Genomic DNA, 20,262 nt, shown 5'->3' with positions numbered 1-20,262 from the left:
CGATCGGGCTGTTCGCGCTATGGATCCTCAACCGAGAAACCTAGCGCAGCTGGCCAGGGAACTGCAGTCGGGCTGGTTCTACATCCCTGTCGGTACCTTCTAGAACCTCAATGACTCCCATGAGGCTTTTGATATGTGGTCACACTAATGTGACTGGACCGTGTACGTCTGGTCTCGCCTCGACTCTTTTCACTGATGAGTTAACATCACGCTATCCTGTCTGATTCAAAGTTGCACACATGTTGATATTCTGGTATCGATGGTGTAATGCGTAACTATTTTCGCCTAGGGAGATGCGTGACTTGTCTGACGGGAAGCTCTTTGGCATCGGCCAATCGGGCGACTTGCCGCGAGAATTCGTAGTGTTTTCCGGCTTGACGTGGGGCTCAGTGTGTCTTTGCCCTATCTGCCCGTGAGTTTTACTCATTTCTTGCCTGGCTTTGTTTCTGCTCAGTCCTGTGGTCGCAGATTGCTTTTTTGCGTTATGCTACTGCAAATCTGTTGGTGATTTCGCTATATACTATTGGATTAAACAATACATTGCAAATTTAATGGGCTGCACACATGCAGGACAAGCTTGCTTTCCGATGTCGCGCTTAGGCACAGCAAGTCTCTTGTCATTACTTGGCTTTCTGATCTGAAATAGAATTTAGTTTCGTTTTGTACGGGATGAGTCGCGTTTCAATATGGACTAGAATATCCGTACATGCTATTGCCATCCTTGATCATGTTAGATTCTGAAAGTCATCTCGGTCAGTACGAAGTCAGTTCGATTCTTTGATATCATTATTTGTGTATAATGTAAAGTACTTAATCTCATTTGTGTTCAGTCTGAATTTCTATGTTAATTGAAAGGGCTAAGTGTATGGCTGCATGTTATGTAAAAGAAGTCGTTTTAGTATAATAGAGTTAGTTATTAACTAATCTGGTGTTAATGCGCCGATTCCTCTTCAAACCTTCCTGTTTCGATTTGCGACCACGTGGTTATAAAAGCTCACGATCTGAAGCAGGCCATACAGTGATTACATCACATTTTAGTTACATTGACCTTCATAAATATCTGGTACATTTCAGTACACCACGAGTTTATTTTGTATTGCGTAATTTTCCAGCATGTCTAGAAAAGTGCGCTGCCAGCACACTCTGTAGATCACTTTCACCTAGCGCTGAGAGAAAAGCACTCTTTTGTGTATTCAGAGATCAGATAAGGTTCATAGTTGTTTAGGACTATAGAAACTTTATCAACATGTTCATTGGGCCGAAGATCGTGTAGTCCATTACACTCAAAGTTTCATAATTTTTGCACCCACTTAGTTCCACTCATTTCCCTTGCGGTACTGAATAATAATTTATTTCTGAGATAAATGAGTCTGTTTCTGTTGCACTTGTGGAGGTTCACTGATATCAACACGTAATTAGTAGTCAGATATGTTTTCACTTGGACTTACTGGGTGAACGGATGAATCAGTTACATGTGGTTCAGACTTTCTTGGTTGAGTTGTTAAATGAAAAAAAAGTTAACTTTGTATTTAGAACAAGCTGCTGCCCTCACATATTCTCAAATTCTAAATTTACATCTAAATACACTGCCTGCCTCCCCCCCCCCCCCCCCAAAAAAAAATGAATCATCCACTAGACGAGTAGGAAACGAAATGAAACACTATGGGTAGAGGGGGTATGTGATATTATTGAAGTGACTATAACATCTAGTTCGTTTACAAAGAACCTGGCCTTACGAGCCTATTTATGTTTATGACGCTGTACCCACTCTCGCCTGGATGCATGGACTGATTAGGACGGAAAAGGTGTCATAAAGGCGTTGTGCCATAAGAGTTCCCTCAATCGCTACGAGCCTTCACCTGACGTCATACCTGATGGCTCCCCCCGCCATGACACCAGTAGTAACACCACTGTGCCTCTTCAAAACTCGCCGATGGTCATCCAGGATAACACGGAACAGTGATTCATCCTTGAGCATAATATGGCGCCATTCATCAGCTGTTCATGCTTTCCGGTCATGGCATCAGTCGAAACGCAGCCGTTTGGTTGTGTTGTTAACGACAGAGTATGCATGGGACGATATTTCCCTAATACGATTGCTGCTGGTCTTCGACCAGTGGTGCCTGATAAGAGAGAAGTCGCAGGAAGACCATTACTTGTTGCTGGATGGCAGTGGAAGATGTGTAGGGGTTACGACGTACTCGGTGCACAAGACGCCCGTCGTCCCTTGTGGTGATCGGACATGGTCGACTGCACCCTTCATGATGAGTATGCCTGGTCGCATGTTTCCATGCAGTCCTACGTCTGGCATGTGTTACATCCCGATGCCCCACAAATCTGGATATAACACGATTAGATCAGCCAGCCGAATGGAGACGCATAATGAGATCCCTCTCAATCTCTGTCAGGTGTTGAAAACACTGTCTCACAGGATTATATTACATATTCGTGTCTTTCACAGTCATTACCCAACATCTAACGCTGTTTACGCCACTTACATACTCTACCAGGCCTGGTAACAAGACGAGCAACACTAATGCACTTTGGTCTCCGTTCTACCTGTCACAGAGCATTGCAACGCTAATAATTTACAATCCTTTCGATGGCGTGTACGAGTACGAAGTTACACTGACATACGACCATGTCTTGCTTTACTGTTTGTCAGGCAATGTGCGAGGGGAACTCAATAAGTAACGCAACACATCTTTTTTCTCGCCCAATTTCGGTTGAAAAAATGCATAACTTGTTGTGGGATATCGCAAAATATTCCTGCATCAGCCCCTATAATTTCATGAGGTTACGGTCGGTGGTGACACTATACGCAGCCTCCAAAATGGCGGGTGCAGAATGTCTACGGAGGCCTGACGGTGAACAAAAGCACGGTGAGTCGTTCGGCGAGGCGTCTATCATCATCGAACCACGACACGTATACCAGATATCAGAAACGGAGCAAATACGGGTCTAATTTTAGGGTTGCATATTTCACAGATCAAGGCGTCGCTGTTCCAGCACTGCTAACGGACTTTCTTAATTTGCACTGTAGTTTCCAGAGTCCGAGGAGTCTGAGAATTACGGTGCTGCGGTCACTCCATACTCGTCGACCCGTCCTCTCTTACTGAAGCATGCAGGAGTGTAACGCTAGTCGTGACTAGGCTAGACGGTAGATGAGTACATGATCTTACTGCTGTAAGCTAGCACAGACAAGGCGAAATGACCAACTGTCGGGATCAGATGGCCTTAAATGAAGCTGTGTTTTGCGAGACTGTGAATAGCGTAACACGAAAATTAATTGGTGCAAAGTACACAACTGCAAATGTATTCGATAGGAGGAAGAGTGATATTTGCAATGAGTTTCATACTATACTCCTCGCTTCAGACGAAAAATATACAAATTTCGCCTAGTGCAAACAAAATGGTTGTATTCTTGTTTATTCCACGTCCACGATGAGAAAACATGCGTGCTGCGTCAAACTAAAACTGGGAACAGAGAAACGTCACTCTTATATCCCTGCGACAAATAATCGTGCAAATTTTTTGTGTTCATTTTGTTATGGCAACTTGAGTTTATGGGGCAACAGCGAGTTGTGTAGTTTATCATCCATTCCTGTAATTTATTTTACTAATTAATCGCCATTTAGACATTGCACTTCGTCCTCACGTCATGTTTCCTGGTACTGTCGTTACAGACTCAGTAACACCTCGAACGTGTGTGTATGACAATTTAATTGTTAGACATTCTCTGAATATATATTAAATGTTAAAATAAATTTACAGTAGTCTTTGGAAAAGTTTTATCTATATAAATGTATGTATTCACTGCTAACTGATCAGTTGTTATAATGGCGTATAATTTTTTTTCTGTCAATCAGCCAGGTCGGCCATCTTGTGACATTTCAACTTGCACGAGAGAATAGCTATAAAGGCGGAATCATGACTGTGCGAAACAAATGAATAGTAATTTACAGTTTAATGGCGGAAATTTCTTTCACAACTGTTGCGTATGTAGCGGGAATGCCGCGAATTCGAGATTATACTTGAGAACCCGTGTACACGCTCTCCTTTCTGAGCGAGTCGAGTGCATTTATACCCGACAACATTCAAAGGTGACGAATGGGCTGAGACGGAGACTCAAGAGTCGAGTCTACGGGCACAAAGAGACAGCGGGTTCCGAGGCCCAAAGGCCGCGGTGCGTACGTCACGAAGGTAGTCCTGAACTCGCTCGCTCGCTCAGCTCAGCAGACAAAATGCGTTTCTGAACCTGTTAACTCACAGCTGAGCATGTAAGTACTAACGAGAATTGTATCTTCCACTGGAATCTGCTATTAGGAAGTCTCACTGATTAACAGCACTACAGCAAAATTTAATTTAAGATCAATACGCGATATAATTGGTATAACGGCTTGTTTATAGCATGTAGTCTCTTCTGCTTAACAGTACTCATTACATGCTGGAAGTGGTGCCTTATGCAACTGATAATCATTTCAGCATGATTTTATTTTATTGTACGCCAGAACAGACGTAACAAATTATAAGTAGGCCTATGGACTTCCCATCATTATAGGAATAATAACAGTAAGATTCCATAATAGCTGATTCCAGTAGAAGATTCAGTTTCCGTTTGTACGGACAGGCCTAGTTACGAGTTAACAGGTGTAGAAACGTACTTTGTCTGCTGATTTGAGCGAGTGAGCGAGCGCAGGATTACCTTCGTGACGTACGCGCCGCGGCCTGTAGGCCTCGAGCTAGTTCGGAGTGACGTCACAAGTTTCGCCAACGAGCTTAAAGCGAGTACACGAAGCTTATTTCCGTTCTCTACTGCAAACCTGTCCGATCTCCCGCGTGCCGATCGGCCGCACACCACTGTGATTCCTGCAATGATAGAACATGCGGACACGAATCACAGTCAAACACCTCGCTGCACCATTGGACGTTTCTGCTGACACTGCTGACACACTCGGACACCAGCTGGGGTACTCTATGGTGTGCGCCCTCTGGGTTACTCGCCTCCTAACAGAAGATCATCTGTGCAGAATTTCTTGCGCGTTACGAAGCTGAAGGTGACATTTTTTTGTGGAGAGTCGTCATAAGCGATGAAACATCGGTTCAACACTTCGAACCGGAAACAAAACGGCAATCCATGTAGTGGCGCCATATCAGCTCTCCTACGAAGAAAAAGTTGAAAGCTATACTCTCGACCGGTAAAGTCATGGCGACGGTGTTATGGGACTCAAGGGGTTATTCTGTACGATGTCCTTCCTTGGAGTGCAACATTTAACTCTGAAGTACATTGCGCTACCCTTAGGAAATTGAAGAAACCACTTCAGTGAGTTCGTCGGCACAAAAATTCAAACGAACTTCTCCTTCTCCACGACAAACCAAGGCCTCACACAAGTCTGCGCACCAGAGATAAGCTCACAAAACTTAATTGAACTCTTCTTCCTCATCCACTCTACAGCCCGGATCTGCTACCTTTTACTTCCGTTTTCTTGGACCAATGAAGGATGCACTCCGCTGGAAGCAGTACTTGGATGATGGAGATGTCATGGATGCAGGAAGACCTTGGCTCCGACGTCGACCAGTAGAGTGGTACCATCTGAGCAGACAGGCCTTCGCAGTGAGGTGGCGTAAGGCTGTTGCATTGAACAGAGATTACATTGAAAAATAGGGTCTCGTAGCCAGAAATGTGGAGAATGAGATGGTGTATTGGAATCCTAAATAAAACCAACCCGATTTCCGAAAAAACTGTGTTGCATTACTTACTGAACGCCCCTTGTATATACACAACAAGATAGATGCTAATTTATAGTTTTGGCGGAGGACTCTTTGCGTACCGCCCTCATCCATTCCTCTTCCCTCCCCCTCTCCCTGTGCCAGTCACAAAACCCGCAAAGTTTACGCAGGACAAAACGACTGCTGGTAAGTGTACATATGAGCACGAATCTAATTTTACCTTTTTTACCTTCATGGAACCGGTATGTTGGTGGCATTTTCTATCAACGTGCGTTCTGATACGCATACACCAGGTAGAGACAGCAGCAGCGACTTAGAGATGCTGCAAGTCATTTGCAGGAGATTTGCTGTAGCCAGCCGCAAGAAGTGGAACCGTTGTGTCACTTGGGCTAATCGCTCATCCGGGTGCGAGCTGGCCAGCGAACATCCTCAGCACTTCTTCCATGCTGTATAAAGTGTATAGTCAATCACCACGCCTACAACGAGCCTGCTTTTTTTGATATTGCTATAAGTTACTTGCGGAGCTGAAATGGCTCTTGCTCTCTTTTCGGTTTACACTATTATGGCCATCAGTACCATCGAGTCTCTAATGCTGCGATTGTCCTTAGTGCCGGTACTATGGATTCGCAGTTTTTTGAATTTTAGGAACAACCTGCAGCAACAGCAACAGCATCAGGAAGAACTAAACCTGCAACTGGAATAACAGCAGCAACAGTAAGATCATTATGCTATTATCATGTATCCTGTCTCACTCCCTTCCCAACTACTTCTTCCATTTCATGTCTCTTGACTCTTATAACTGCAGTATAGTTTCCGTAAAAGTTGTAAATAATCCTTCGCTCCCAGTATTTGTCATCTGCTACCTTCAGAATTTCAAAGAGAGTCATTCAAAATCGCCACACTCTTTTTCTTTCTAAAGCTACAAATGTCTTTCTTTAGCCTCTCATCTGAGGCAAGACGTAGGTTCAGTAGTATATCGTGTTTTCTAAATTTCTCTGGAACCATAACGGATCTTTCCTGAGATCGGCTTCTACAGTTTTTCCAAATAATTCGTGTCAGTATTTCAAAACCATGACTCATTAAACTGATGGTTCTTTAATATTCACACTTTTTTTTATTTGAAATTCTTACTTACTTCCTTAAGTCTGGAGGTATTTCCCCTGTCTCATTTAGCTTGCTTACCAGATGGAATAGTTTGGCATGACTGTCCTTCTAAGGATATCATCAGTTCTCATGGGGTGTCGTTTACTCGCGTGGCCTTCTTTTGACTTAAGCCTTTCAGTTCTCTATAAAATTCTTATAGCAGTGTCATATCTATCGTCTCATCTGCATCTGCTTCCTCTTCGCTTTCTATAGTATCGTCTTATAGCTCTTCCCCTTGTACAGCCCTTTTATATATTTCTTCCTTCTTTCATGCTTCCTTCTTTGCTTAGATCTGGCTGAGTGCCTCAGCTCTGACTTGGCATCTTTTAATATCCATGTGGTTGCTTATTTTCGCTCCTAAGGTCTCTTTAACTTTCCTATAGGCGGCATCCTTACTATGCAAATGTAGACGACATGTGGCTCAAATTCAAAGATATCGTCGCAACAACAATTGAGAGATTCATACCTCATAAATTGGTAAGAGATGGAACTGATCCCCCATGGTACACTAAACAGGTCCGAACGCTCTTGTGGAGTCAACGGAAAAAGAATGCGAAGTTCAGAAGAACGCAAAATCCCGAAGAATGGCTAAAATTTACAGACGTGCGAAATTTGGCATGGACTTCAATGCGAGATGCATTTAATAGGTTCCACAACGAAACATTGTCTCGAAATTTGGTAGCAAATCCGAAGAAATTCTGGTCGTATGTAAAGTACACAAGCGGCAAGACGCAGTCAATGCCTTCGCTGCGCAGTGCCGATGGTACTGTTACCGACGACTGTGCCGCTAAAGCGGAGTTATTGAACGCAGTTTTCCGAAATTCCTTCACCAGGGAAGACGAACTGAACATTCCAGAATTTGAAACACGAACAGCTGCTAGCATGAGTTTCTTAGAAGTAGATACCTTAGGGGTTGCGAAGCAACTCAAATCGCTTGATACGGGCATGTCTTCAGGTCCAGGTTGTATACCGATTAGGTTCCTTTCAGATTACGCTGATACAATAGGCCTCTACTTAGAAATCATATACAACCGCTCGCTTACCAATAGATCTGTATCTCCAGATTGGAAAATTGCGCAGGTCGCACTACTGTTTAAGAAGGGTAGTAGGAGTAATCTATCGAACTACAGACCTATATCATCGACGTCGGTTTGCAGTAGGGTTTTGGAGCATATACTGTATTCAAACATTATGAATCACCTTGAAGGGAATGATCTATTGATACGTAATCAGCATGGTTTTAGAAAACATCGTTCTTGTGCAACGCAGCTAGCTCTTTATTCGCACGAAGTAATGGCCGCTATCGATAGGGGATCTAATCAAGCTGCGGGCCTATGGGGTATCGTCTCAGTTGTGCCACTGGATTCGTGATTTCCTATCAGGAAGGTCGCAGTTCGCAGTAATAGACGGCAAATCATCAAGTAAAACTGAAGTGATATCAGGTCTTCCCCAGAGAAGCGTCCTGGGACCTCTGGTGTTCCTGATTTGTATAAATGACCTGGGTGACAATCTGAGCAGTTCTCTTAGGTTGTTCGCAGATGATGCTGCAATTTACCGTCTAGTAAGGTCATCCGAAGACCAGTATCAGTTGCAAAGCGATTTAGAAAAGATTGCTGTACAGTGTGGCAGGTGGCAGTTGACGCTAAATAACGAAAAGTGTGAGGTGATCCACATGAGTGACAAAAGAAATCCGTTGTAATTCGATTACTCGATAAATAATGCAAGTCTCAAGGCTGTCAATTCAACTAAGTACCTGGGTGTTAAAATTACGAAAACCTTCAGTTGGAAATACCACATATATAATATTGTGGGGAAGGCGAGCCAAGGGTTGCGTTTCATTGGCAGGACACTTAGAAGATGCAACAAGTCCACTAAAGAGACAGCTTGCACTTCACTCTGTTAGAATATTGCTGCGCGGTGTGGGATCCTTACCAGGTGGGATTGACGAAGGAGATCGGAAGGGTGCCAAAAAGGGCAGCTCGTTTTGTATTATCACGTAATAGGGGAGAGAGTGTGGCAGATATGATATGCGAGTTGGGATGGAAGTCATTAAAGCAAAGACGTTTTTCGTCACGGCGAGAACTATTTAAAAAATTTCAGTCACCAACTTTCTGTTCCGAATGCAGAAATATTTTGTTGAGCCCAACCTACATAGGTAGGAATGATCATCAAAATAAAATAAGAGAAATCAGAGCTCGAAGAGAAAGTTTTAGGTGTTCGTTTTTCCCGCGCGCTGTTCCGGAGTGGAATGGTAGAGAGATAGCATGATTGTGGTTCGATGAACCCTCTGCCAAACACTTAAATGTGAATTGCAGAGTAATCATGTAGATGTAGATGTAGATGTAGATCAACCTTTGCATTAGTTTTGCACGGTTCTACAACTTTGCATTTCAACTCTAGTCATATCTTTTTTGCCTTTTGGCACTTTTATTAATCTCATTTTTTAGACGTCCGTATTCCCTTTTGCCTGGTTTGTTTGTTCCAGTTTTGTATTTCTTTCTTTCGTCAGTTAAATCCTGTATCTGGTGCGTTACCCAATTATTTCTATTGGTCCTTGTCTTTTAGTCGTTTGGATCCTCTGCTGCCTTCACTATTTCATCTCTGTTTTCTCTCTGTCATACTCCTTTGCCCAGTTTCAGTAAAACGTTGCTTGACGTTTCATTTTAAACTCTCAACAACCACCGATTTTTTTATTTATCCAAGTCCCATGTCCTTAATGTCCTACCTTTCTGCAATTTCTGGAGTTTTAATCTGCAGTTCATGAGAAATAAAATTATGATCAGATTCTACGTCTGTAACGGGAAATGTGTTGCAGTTTAAAATCTGGGTTCCAAATCACCGTCTTATTATGATGTACTATATCTGAAATCTTCAGTGTTTCCATGTCTCCACTACATATACGACCTTCTTTAATGTATCTTAAACCAAGTGTCAGCAATGATTAAATTAACGGCTGTGCAAAATTCTGTCACGTAGCTTCCCTTTTTTTCCTTTCCTTCAGTCCATCTTTTCCTAATATTTTTCCTTGTCTTCCTTTCCCTGCTGTCGAATTCTTACCCCCGTTGCAATTAAACTATTGTCTACCTTAATTATCTGAATAATTTCTTTTATATCATCATACATTCTTTCAACTTCTTCTTCACATGCAGAGCTCATATAAACTGGTACTTCTCTTGTGGATGTAGGATTCGTCTCCATCTTGGTTTCAATAACGCATTCACTTGTCCATAGTAGATTACCCGCATTCCTATTTCCTTATTCGTTTCTAGACCCACTCCTGCGTTAACCCTATTTCATTTTGTCTTGATAACCTAGTACTCACTTGAGCAGAAGTCCTGTTCTTCAGGCCATCGAACTTCACTAATTCCCAATATGTCTAACTTCAACCGATCCACCTCTCTTAAATTCTCCGAAGTATCTACACAATTACGGGATCTAATATTCCACTCTGTGATCTGTAGAATTCCAGTTTTATTTCTCCTGCTGACAAAATGCTCATTAGCAGTACCAGTCTGGGGATTCGAAAGAGAGACTATTTTACCATAGGAATATTTATCCAGGAGGTTTCCTTCATTATTATACCACACAATAGAGCTGCATATCCTCAGGAAAAATAACTGCTGCACTCTGTGCACTCTGGTGTCCATAGCTAAAAGTAGTAACTACTGCAGTTTCCCCTTGTTTTCAGCCATTCGCAGTGCCAATATAACACGATCCTTTTGTCTAATGTTACAGTCCCAGATCAGTCTTACAGTTTTTATCATCCAGATTGTTTTCTCTTCAACAACTGAAAGGGATGTCGCCTTGTTAGTGTGGCCTTTCCACAGATACCCTTTCAATGTGGTTGCATCTGCGGTACAGCCATCTGTTTGTCTGAAGCACCCAAGATTTCCACAGCGACAAGGTCTATGGTTTGTGGGAGGACCCAGCACTTTTCGTGGCCCAATTGTCTATTGAGGCGTGTGTTGTAAGGACGGCGTGTTCTGACGGCGGTGGTGAACGATACGCTCTCCCTAACAAGAGCACCTACTTGACAAACTCGAGCTCGTTGAGAGAGGAAGCTTTGTGCTGAGATGGAGTGAGCGTTGCAGCGAGTAAAACGCGTAAATAATCACCAGTCAAGGATGCTTCGCCCCCGCAGATGCGGCGCTACTGTGATTTCAAGCGGCGATGCGTCACACGGACGTGACTCACACGGAACGTTGGCGGGTTTGCTCAGGATAAGGCACCTGTACACATTAGGTGTCGCTGCGAAGCTTCGCTGCTCGTGTTATTGTGCACTGCAAGATAGAAGGGTGGCCAAAAACAGGGAAACACTAAAAGCCTAACACATTACCATGCCTAAAATGGTTTAGTGAAACCGTTGGCATTCATACCAATTCCCAGTCCTCTCGGAATGGAAAAATACATCCCTGTATGGTTTTTAAGGGAACCTTATACCGTTCCTCCTGCAAAACAGTGGCGAATTCAGGAACGATGATGGAGGTTAATAGTGATCATGCACTCTTCTTTCCAAAGTGGACCACAGAGGCTCAGGAATACTGAGATCTAGTGACTGTGGTGGCCATCACCGAACATCCTCCATATTTCGCTCTTTGGACGTAAACTCGGCCAGATGCTGTAAACAGTGTGAAACAACACTCATCCGACCAAATGACATTCTACCATTTCACCATAGGCCAAGTTTTATGGCTTCGGCATCACGTTTCCCAATTAAGGCCATTTGCATCACTAATTAGTGATTCTGAAATTTCAGATCGCCCTGCAATCCCCTGCTTATGGAGTTCCCTTAGTGTTGTTTTGGTGTTGACAGAATTCGCGATAGCGAAATTCAGTTCTGCAAAGACTTTTGCAGCTGTCGTCAACTTGTTTTTCGTCACAATTCTCTTCCTTTACCGTCCGTTACGATCACTCAACACACACTTTCGTCCGAGCTGTGACTTGGCGGATAAGGTGCCTCTTGAAACATTAAACCCTTGGGGTGGCGAGCTCTTACCAAGAGTAAGTGAAACTAAAATAGCAAGTTACTAAGAGAGAACCAGTCGAGAGTACTGAGCGAAGGGAGTAAATTACTATAGGTGTTAATTTCTCATTTCCTCCCTAAGTAAATTTATTTACTCCATAATTGGTGGAGTGCGTCGTCAAAGAGTAGGCTACCATGTTAGCAGTTTAAGGTAATAGGAGCAAAGTTCGAGAGTAAGTTGCGTTCTTTGGTTTCTGCTCGTTAATTATCGAATTCTATGGATTGCCTAACTATGAAGAATATATGGAAATGGAGGAGGAGGTAGAGACAAAGTCACATTCGCGACATCCCAAGAATAAGGGTTTCAATGAAGAGAAGGGACACATTTGCAATATATAGAGACAGTAATTTCATAGAGTGGTCTGACAAGAACCGTGCTTTGTTTCTTAGACTGTAACTTTTTTTGTGGACTGCGAATCTTTCGCAATAGTAATTATTAAATCACAGCAGGGGATTGCATTAACATCCATAGTTCTACTGCTGGAAGAGTTTTTTAACAGTCTGATAAACAGTTTAATTGCCTTTAAGCCGCTGTGTGTGTGTATGCCACAGAGCCAAGAAAATATATCAAGGGACTAGGGAATTCTATCGACTGGTGAATTCCCAAACGTCATAGGGATCATAGATTGGGTACGTATAGTCACACTTTGTCTTTCTGGAGCAAAAGCAGAACTATACATAAACAACAAGAATTTCTTGTCTATCAATATTCAAATGATCTGTGATGCCAATATGAAAGTTTTGAACGTGGTACGCCGTTGACTGAGTCCCACGTGTGACGCACACATTTCGAACGACGGTACAGTTGTTGCAGAATTTGCAAATGGACAATATGACGGACTGCTTGTTAGGTATAGTGGATATGCTCTTTCCAAACACCTTATGACTTCTGTGTTTCGACCACATACAGGTGCCGAAGTGTGCTACCATAGAGCCCATATGGCTACAAGATGTGTATTAGAGTGTACATTCGGTGTTTGGAAGAAATCCCTTAGAAAACATGTGGGATCATATCAAAAACCATTTGACTTATATCGTCTATCTTCGTCTCAGCTACACCACTACCACCACCACCATCAACACCACCACTTTTGCAGGCTGTTCTCAACAACATTTAGCATTTATTTTCTTTGCTTTCGCTTTCATGTTCTTCCAAATTACTTTAAACTGCTCTTGAGATATTTGTGTATCAACTTGTGCGTTGTATTCAATGTGTATTTTTCCCAAGCATCTTTTTTTTCCCTTTTTAGCAAGTTCACATCGTGCTTTTTAGATTCAATAGTAGTTGTGTACTTTTTCATTATTTCTGCAAACCGCTCTTTTTCGCTTTCTAATATGTTTTCTGAACGTTTCTTAACACTTAAATTGTCCTTGGCCACCTCCGTGTTGCTGTTGGATCGTATCTCAAGCTGCAAGTAAACACGTGTCACTCACCAATAATAGACGATGGTAATTGTAGATTTTGCTAACACGGTATTATTGTCAAAAATGATGCAATAATGTCTGTCGATAATAAATATTTTCCGAGATGAAATGAAATGCGTGGTGCAGCAGTATGCTGAAATAGCTTACTTCTTTAGTAAAAAGGGGTTACTACTTTAATTACAACTAAAAAAGTAAACAGAAATTGAGCTCTTCAGTAGTTACTAAAAGAGTATATTATTACGGAAGTAATTTAGTTAAGTAGTCCAGACTAAAGAAGAAAGAGTTACTACAAGAGTAATTTATACTAGTTCGGTGCTCGCCGCCCACGGCTCTCTTGCTTACGGAAGCACTAAACGAGCACCCACAATCTGCCCACGTTCGAATTCACTTAGCTCCGACATAATGCACTCACGATTACGCAAGACACTGTACTAACCAGTGCTGACATTTGCAATGTGTTGAGGACATTGCAGACAGAGGTGCCATTCGTGCTCAAATACAACAGCGCAACTAGCACGCTTTGCTTACGTCAGTATTTATGTTCAAGCATGCAGTTCACTCGGTGTTTCCATGTTTTTGTCCACTCGCTGTATGACCTGCGATGCTTTGTATTTCGGTTTCTCTGAACCAGTGAGGTCTCTTGCAAAGAGAGTCAGAACGATACAGTCAATAATCTAACTTGGAGTACTGAATGACAGCCGTCAATAAATGTGGATAAGTGCACGACAATATTCGCAAAACAAGAAAAATAATCCGATAGTAACCGGTTGCAAGATTAGTGATAAACTTCTAAATCCCAGTGAGTATTCGTAAAAAAAGGGATATCTGATTCGTTGGTGTACGTCTGGGAAAATACAATGCGTTTATTGAGGAAATCTCATATGAGAGGTTTTCTGGAGTACTGGTCCGACATATGTATTATGTATCAAGTAAACATGAGAGCAGACATTGAATGAATTCAAAGTCGCGATCAGTGGTGACCGGTAAACATAAATAGGAATAAAAAGGGCTGTAAAACGAGAATTGAACTTGAAGGCAATATTGTTGAGAGGGAGAAAGAAGTAGATGAAGAGGAGATCGGAGGTATGATAGTGCGAGAAGAATTTGAAAGATCACTGAAAGACCTAAGTAGAAACAAGGCACCTTGATTAGACGACATTTGCTCATAATTATTAAGATCCTTGGGAGAACATAGCATAACAAAACTCAATTCATGGATGTCCATCCTATTTCATGGGTGAGGGACTTCGGCTGATGATATATATGAGAAAAGTACCACCACAGTTGTATCTTAAGAATGTCTTTATTGTCTCACACGACTAGTTTCGGCGGCACATTGCCGCTATCCTCAGGCCCCATCACTCCCAAAAGAGTATTAAATTTCCTTGGTGCTATTTATTGTGGAGTCATTGTTACTAGTACACGTGGCCAAACTTTCCTCCGGAGTCTACTCGACACCGTGTTGTCTCCAAAAATGGTTCAAAAAGCTCTGAGCACTATGGGACGTAACATCTGAGGTCATCAGTCCCCTACAACTTAGAACTACTTAAACCTAACAAACCTAAGGACATCACACACATCCATGCCCGAGGCAGGATTCCAACCTGCCACCGTAGCTGTCGCGCGGTTCCAGAATGAAGCGCCACACAGGCCGACTGTTGTCTCCAATGCCAACAATAAAGACATTCTCAGGATACAGCTGTAGTGCTACTTTTTCTCATACGTAACGAAACTATTCCACCTGTTTCGAGGCAGGCGAAATACGTCCGACTTGGAGTAGAAAGTAATAATTCCAATTCCAAATAAGGCAGACACTGACACAAGGGCGGGTTAAAAGAGGGGCTGACGGGCAGATCGCCCCCGCTCCCCCTTCGGGAGTTGAAACTAACTTAACATCAAATGACAATGTTTGTAATCTGCCCGACGCCAAGCACGCGAATTTAGAGTCTTGCTCAGTGGATTTACTCATTTAATTCAGTATTCCCCAAGCTACCTTAACTTGTGTGCCTGTAGCAGTGACTTGTGCTCCTTCTCCTGTTCGAATTGTGGACACCAAATGTTAGCAGGACTTTCCGATCTGCGGCAGCAACTTGCGCTTCGCGTTTCCCTTAGGGCACTGTCTACTCTGTGCCCATAGTTGTCATTGCTACTATTGTAAGACGACTTGCAAAATGGAGAATGGAAGACGCAAGCAAAACACTTCTGCCAGGCTATGCAGTTGACTGTTTGCAGTTTTACACTCTAGAAATTTTTCCTAGACTTAGATCTTGATTTTGACCTTTCCTCTCTTCCTGTATCAAATGCAACAGCAGAAAGATCTTTCACGACACTGAAACGCATTGAGAAACCGTTGTGGGCAAAACAGCTTAACAGGGCTTGGTTTGTTGTGTGTCCATACGGAGATCATTATTAACAAAGCAAAAATTATAGAAGGTCGGAAAGAACAGAAAAGATATGGTTTCTTAAGTACAGATCAGATCTTAACCACGAAGTGTATTAAAGAAACACAATATCACATTCAAAACCATGATTTGATTTACCTGCAAGTAAGCTTTGAGCTCCTGTAGCGATGTAATATAATTTTCACTGTTTACACCACACTTCATTGGAGGTATTAGTCTCAAGTACATTGTTTTCATAACTTAATTAATTTGGATATTGCATTTTATTGCCACTATGTTTGTTTCAAAATGAGCAACATTGTGAATTGTACTGAAAATAAAACAGTATATATATATATGCCAGTTTAGTTCATATATATATATATATATATATATATATATATATATATACTAAACTGGCAAAAATGTAACTGTCAACAAATTAAGAACTACAGATTTAAAATTATTTTATTTCAGTTTATTTGCTTTTAATTTGCTTATCAAGTCTGTCTCAACAAAAGGCTTATGAGCTTGTTGCTGTGTGTTAACACATATATAAAAGAAGTTACTTAGAAAAAGGTTGTGAATGCTACACATTTCAAGAAATTTAAAACCTTGTTGTCTAAAATAAAGTACATTTTTGCAATTGTTTCATATTTTGAAGTATGAAAGAAGCTTAAAACATTAGTTTCTGAAAGTTTTTTTCCTTAACTTTCAATGGGAAGACTCCTGGGTCTTCTTTCTCTTCTAGGCGACCGCCTCCACCCACAGAACTTCATTAATCCGCCCCTGCGCAGACAGGCGTGAATATTATTCAGTCGAAGTCACACACAGACCCTTACACGCACACACACACACACGCACACACACACAAACACAAGGACAGGAATTATATTCAGAAGAACGGCAAACTGATAGAAGCAGACCACAGGAAAGATCAGCTTGGGTTCCGGAGAAAGCTAGGCCCACGCAAAGCGCTACTGAACCTACGAATTATCTTAGAAGATAGATTCCAGAAGGTGAAACTTACACTTGTAGATTCAGAAATGGTTTTTGAAAATACTCAAATACACTCTATGAAATTCTAAAGACAGCGGGGATAAAATGTAGGGAGCAAAATCATTTTACACCTTGTACAGAAACCACATATCATTCATAAGAGTCAAAGGACCTGGAAGGACAGCAGTAGTGGAAGAATGAGACGGGGCTGTAAGATATCCCGATATTATTCAACCTGTACATTGCGCAGGCAGTAAAGGAAACGAGGGAGGTATTTGGAAAAGGAAGGGAGAAACAATAAAAGCTTTCAAAATTAACGATGATATTCTAGTTATGCGAGAGACAGGTTGCAAGACGCATATCAACAGACTAAAACAAGGCTAATGCAATGTTGTTGTTGTTGTTGTTGTTGTCTTCAGTCCTGAGACTGGTTTGATGCAGCTCTCCATGCTACTCTATCCTGTGCAAGCTGCTTCATCTCCCAGTACCTACTGCAACCTACATCCTTCTGAATCTGCTTAATGTATTCATCTCTTGGTCTCCCTCGACGATTTTTACCCTCCACGCTGCCCTCCAATGCTAAATTTGTGATCCCTTGATGCCTCAAAACATGTCCTACCAACCGATCCCTTCTTCTAGTCAGGTTGTGCCACAAACTTCTCTTCTCCCCAATCTTATTCAATACCACCTCATTAGTTACGTGATCTATTAACAAATTTATCTTCTTGAGAAACGCTTTCCTTGCCATTGCCAGTCTACATATTATATCCTCTCTACTTCGACCATCATCAGTTATTTTACTTCCTAAATAGCAAAACTCCTTTACTACTTTAAGTGTCTCATTTCCTAATCTAATTCCCTCAGCATCACCCGATTTAATTTGACTACATTCCATTATCCTCGTTTTGCTTTTGTTGATGTTCATCTTATATCCTCTTTTCAAGACACTGTCCATTCCGTTCAACTGCTCTGACAGAATTACAATGTCATCGGCGAACCTGAAAGTTTTTATTTCTTCTCCATGAATTTTAATACCTACTCCAAATTTTTCTTTTGTTTCCTTTACTGCTTGCTCAATATACAGATTGAATAACATCGGGGAGAGGCTACAACCCTGTCTCACTCCTTTCCCAACCACTGCTTCCCTTTCATGCCCCTCGACTCTTATGACTGCCATCTGGTTTCTGTACAAATTGTAAATAGCCTTTCGCTCCCTGTATTTTACCCCTGCCACCTTCAGAATTTGAAAGAGAGTATTCCAGTCAACATTGTCAAAAACTTTCTCTAAGTCTACAAATACTAGAAACGTAGGGTTGCCTTTTCTTAATCTTTCTTCTAAGATAAGTCGTAAGGTCAGTATTGCCTCACGTGTTCCAACATTTCGACGGAATCCAAACTGATCCTCCCCGAGGTCCGCATCTACCAGTTTTTCCATTCTTCTGTAAAGAATTCGCGTTAGTATTTTGCAGCTGTGACTTATTAAACTGATAGTTCGGTAATTTTCACATCTGTCAGCACCTGCTTTCTTTGGGATTGGAATTAATATATTCTTCTTGAAGTCTGAGGGTATTTCACATGTCTCATACATCTTGCTCACCAGCTGGTAGAGTTTTGTCATGACTGGCTCTCCCAAGGCCGTCAATAGTTCTAATGGAATGTTGTCTACTCCGGGGGCCTTGTTTCGACTCAGGTCTCTCAGTGCTCTGTCAAACTCTTCACGCAGTATCTTACCTCCCACTTCGTCTTCATCTACATCCTCTTCCATTTCCATAATATTGTCCTCAAGTACATCGCCCTTGTATAAACCTTCTATATACTCCTTCCACTTTTCTGCCTTCCCTTCTTTGCTTAGAACTGGATTGCCATCAGAGCTCTTGATATTCATACACGTCTCTTTAATTTTCCTGTAGGCAGTATCTATCTTACCCCTAGTGAGATAAGCTTCTACATCCTTACATTTGTCCTCTAGCCATCCCTGCTTAGCCATTTTGCACTTCCTGTCGATCTCATTTTTGAGATGTTTGTATTCCTTTTTGCCTGCTTCATTTACTGCATTTTTATATTTTCTCCTTTCATCAATTAAATTCAATATTTCTTCTGTTACCCAAGGATTTCTAGCAACCCTCGTCTTTTTACCTACTTTATCCTCTGCTGCCTTCACTACTTCATCCCTCAGAGCTACCCATTCTTCTTCAACTGTGTTTCTTTCCCCCATTGCTGCCAATTGTTCCCTTATGCTCTCCTTGAAACTCTGTACAACCTCTGGTTCTTTCAGCTTATCCAGATCCCATGTCCTTAAATTCCCACCTTTTTGCAGTTTCTTCAGTTTTAACCTACAGGTCATAACCAATAGATTGTGGTCAGAGTCCACATCTGCTCCTGGAAATGTCCTACAATTTAAAACCTGATTCCTAAATCTCTGTCTTACCATTATATAATCTATCTGATACCTTTTAGTATCTCCAGGATTCTTCCATGTATACAACCTTCTTTTATGATTCTTGAACCAAGTGTTAGCTATGATTACGTTATGCACTGTGCAAAATTCTACCAGACGGCTTCCTCTTTCATTTCTTATCCCCAATCCATAATCACCTACTATGTTTCCTTCTCTCCCTTGTCCTACTGACGAATTCCAGTCACCCATGACTATTAAATTTTCGTCTCCCTTCACTACCTGAATAATTTCTTTTATTTCATCATACATTTCATCAATTTCTTCATCATCTGCAGAGCTAGTTGGCATATAAACTTGTACTACTGTCGTAGGCATGGGCTTTGTGTCTATCTTGGCCACAATAATGCGTTTACTATGCTGTTTGTAGTAGCTTACCCGCATTCCTATTTTCCTATTCATTATTAAACCTACTCCTGCATTACTCCTATTTGATTTTGTATTTATAACCCTGTATTCACCTGACCAAAAGTGTTGTTCCTCCTGCCACCGAACTTCACTAATTCCCACTATATCTAACTTTAACCTATCCATTTCCCTTTTTAAATTTTCTAGCCTACTTGCCCGTTTAAAGGATTTGACATTCCACGCTCCGATCCGGAGAATGCCAGTTTTCTTTCTCCTGATAACGACGTCCTCCTGAGTAGTCCCCGCCCGGAGATCCGAATGGGGGACTATTTTACCTCCGGAATATTTTACCCAAGAGGACGTCATCATCATTTAATCATACAGTAAAGCTGCATGTCCTCGGGATAAATTACGGCTGTAGTTTCCCCTTGCTTTCAGCCGTTCGCAGTACCAGCACAGCTAGGCCGTTTTGGTTAATGTTGCAAGGCCAGATCAGTCAATCATCCAGACTGTTGCCCCTGCAACTACTGAAAAGGCTGCTGTCCCTCTTCAGGAACCACATGTTTGTCTGGCCTCTCAACAGATACCCCTCCGTTGTGGTTGCACCTACGGTACGGCCATCTGTATCGCTGAGGCACGCAAGACTCCCCACCAACGGCAAGGTCCATGGTTCATGGGGGGGGGGGGGGGGGGAGTCAAATTCAATCAGGAAATACTAGATGAATCAGATTAGGAAATGAGACAATACAAATAGTATA

The sequence above is a fragment of the Schistocerca gregaria genome, chromosome X, assembly GCF_023897955.1.
Source record: "Schistocerca gregaria isolate iqSchGreg1 chromosome X, iqSchGreg1.2, whole genome shotgun sequence".
Taxonomy (NCBI): Eukaryota; Metazoa; Arthropoda; class Insecta; order Orthoptera; family Acrididae; genus Schistocerca; species Schistocerca gregaria.
The sequence above is the reverse complement of the archived record's forward strand: the minus strand, read 5'-3'. Positions refer to the sequence as shown.